This window comes from Olea europaea, chromosome 11, assembly GCF_002742605.1.
Source record: "Olea europaea var. sylvestris chromosome 11, O_europaea_v1, whole genome shotgun sequence".
Lineage (NCBI taxonomy): Eukaryota > Viridiplantae > Streptophyta > Magnoliopsida > Lamiales > Oleaceae > Olea > Olea europaea.
The window spans coordinates 16,965,490-16,968,244 of record NC_036247.1 but is presented as its reverse complement, the minus strand read 5'-3'; the positions used below and the strand labels follow the sequence as shown (position 1 = coordinate 16,968,244).

The 2,755-nt window shown below is 34.6% G+C and overlaps 1 long non-coding RNA gene across 1 annotated transcript in view; it reads left to right on the top strand.

Annotated features, from left to right (window-relative positions):
• The window catches only part of LOC111403613, a 10,466-nt gene that overhangs the window by 6,667 nt on the left and 1,044 nt on the right, over positions 1–2,755 (top strand). The window lies entirely within an intron of this gene.

The window sequence follows — 2,755 nt, the reverse complement described above, 5'->3', positions numbered from 1 at the left end:
TTTTTCAAGAGGACAAGTACTTCATGAATGATTGGACTAAACAAATTACATTTCTAAGCACTGGCGCCTTTTTCTTAGTTTACAAACTGTTGCAGGTCGAACGTTCAGCTCTCAAAAAAGTATAGGGAAGCTAGATATAGAAAACATGGCATAAACATTACTAAAGCATTTCGTTGGAGGAGATACAGCATAACATCATAAAACAAGTCGCACCGAGAAATTAGGATTCAGGTTTTTTGTTCCTAAACAAAGTGATACAACCATTCAAGGGAGGAGCCAGGACCTGGTAAGGGGCCACGGTTGCGCATGCTGGCTCCACCAAAATGTTCAGTTGCCACCAAGCTGCAGGCGTAGTCGCACGGGCAGTTGTAGAGACGAAGGGCTGAAGGGAGGAAGAAGAAGAGTTACATTTTTTTTTCTTTGGGGCTTGGGCTGATGATTGGACCATTAGGCCAACGGAGGAAATCAATGAATGGTTGGTCCATCATCCACGGTATTTCCTCCAACGCAAATCAACACCTCAAATTCCAAATCCCCAACATTTGAAACCGACAGCAAAGACGCAAAGACCCAAAGTGCAAACCCTTCCTTCCATTTCCATATTTCCATTCAAAGCAAAAGTAGCAGCCACGATGCCTACGAAGTGGGAATCGCGATTGTGCGAGCGATAAACCATATGCGAACTGGTGCAAAGTCAGACGTAAATCTCCGACGACCAAGGCTGAGCAAGTAGTGTGGGTCTAAGGTAATTAATTTTTTTCTTCACTCTCTTGTTTTTTAGATTTATGGTTTTGCTTAAGTTTTACTTATAATTAATTATCAGATTAATTGAATTATAATTATTTTTTTATTACTAAGTTTTTCAGATTATGAGTTTTATTGGCATGAATAATTGGATTTGTCCATTTCCTTTACCAGATTATGGGTTTTTGTTTATTAATTGATATGTGCTGATGAATGGTTGGATTAAATCAGTAATATTTTTATGTAGGACCCACTCAACTTCTGTTTCTCTGAAACTAGTCTTGTAGTGAAAAATGATTGCAGTTTTTGTTACTTGTTAAAGGGTTTCAAGTGATTAATTGAGGTTACTTATTTTGTCTTGATGTTGTTACCTTTGTTCCTTGGGTTTATCTCGCTGGTAAATTGCTCATGTAGCATATCTTAAATTCTTTTAATTTGAATTGCTCTAAGCTTGATCATTGCATTATGTCATGGTAGAAAATCAAACAAGTGTTTGCTTGGTTTTTGTCGTATACTTTTTTAGCATTTTGGGTTGTATTGAACTATATTTTCATATGTATATAATTTTCACGTTTTAGTGCATTTACATATATATTGAACAATTTTTAATATTATTTAATCAAATTTTAATAAACGATCGGGCTATTATGATCTTTGATTGTTGACGGTCAACGATCAATGGTCAATAGTCAAAGTCAACTTTCGCCCTATCTGAACATTGATGCTGGATTCGCCCCTACAACCATTATACAACTAGAGCACCAATTGATTTATATATCATACAACAGCATGCTAAAGTTTGTATCATGATTAACAGATAATATTTAAATATCGACTTGCATTCGTAAGGGACATGCTATGATATCAGATACTATGCTTACAATCCAACATCAAGCCTTTCAAACTGGTTTGCCCTGGTTCGTATCACTGTTGTCCACACCACTTTCATTGGAATCAGCAATATGAATTGTCTTTCCGAACAGCTTGAATGATTTGACAACAACCTTTGTCGAAGAGTGGTTTCTTTGTAGCCCGACTAGTTCAGGAACGTTGTTCTGACCGCAGGGTGATACTGATAACTTCTCAGAACTTGAATCTCCATTATTAGCCAATGTCGAGATAGTGCTTGTCACACCCCTCATATTTTTAGTCAAAGTCAAGAAATATAATTGGTGAAAGTCAAAGTCAATAAGGACTTAAGTTGAAAAAATAAATTCATGGGGACTTGTATAAACAAGTGGTACTTGTTGAGGTTAATTTGTGAGTATAAGAACAAATAGGTAAGTTTTAAATTAAATGAAAATATAAGGGTTTAATTGCAAACTATGGCAAAGTTGAGAGCCTAATTATTGGTAATTTCATTTTGTCCAATTGTTAAATGGAAATAAGACCCATTTTCTTTCATTTCCTTGGGTGAAACCGAGAAAATCGAGAAAGAGGGAGGAAGAAAAAAAATGAAGAAAGAAGAAGAAGATGTGGGTTTTCAATTTTGGGGTGCTCCATTTCTTCAATTTCTCATTTGATTTTGAGAGGTAAGTGTAAGTATATTGAGTTAAGTTTTCTTTTAGGGTTTAGGGTTTAGGGTTTAGCTAGAATTAGAGGTTATTGACATTTATTTGAGGTATTAAATATGAATATGTTAAAAAATATATATGTATTGAAAGATTGGTGTTGGAAAAAAAAAAAAAGAAAGAAAGAAAAGAAAAGGAGGGAAACTTTGAAAATGAGTTTGTGAAATAGGTGCTTATTCTTTGATTTTCTTTGGATTACGTGATGTTAATCACTTAAATTATGGAATTGGGGTTGATTTCTCCATTTTTTAAATAATAATTATAAGCAATTTTTGGACAAGTCCTACACAGGCGCTGCTTTTGAAATTCTGCCCAGAAAAGTGCTAGTTTTGTCAATGTTTTTGGTGACAAATTTCAATAAATAGACATTGGTGCTAGTTTTCAATATTCTGGAATTATAGTGCTAGTTTTGTCAATCATCTAATTTTCTTGGATTTCTA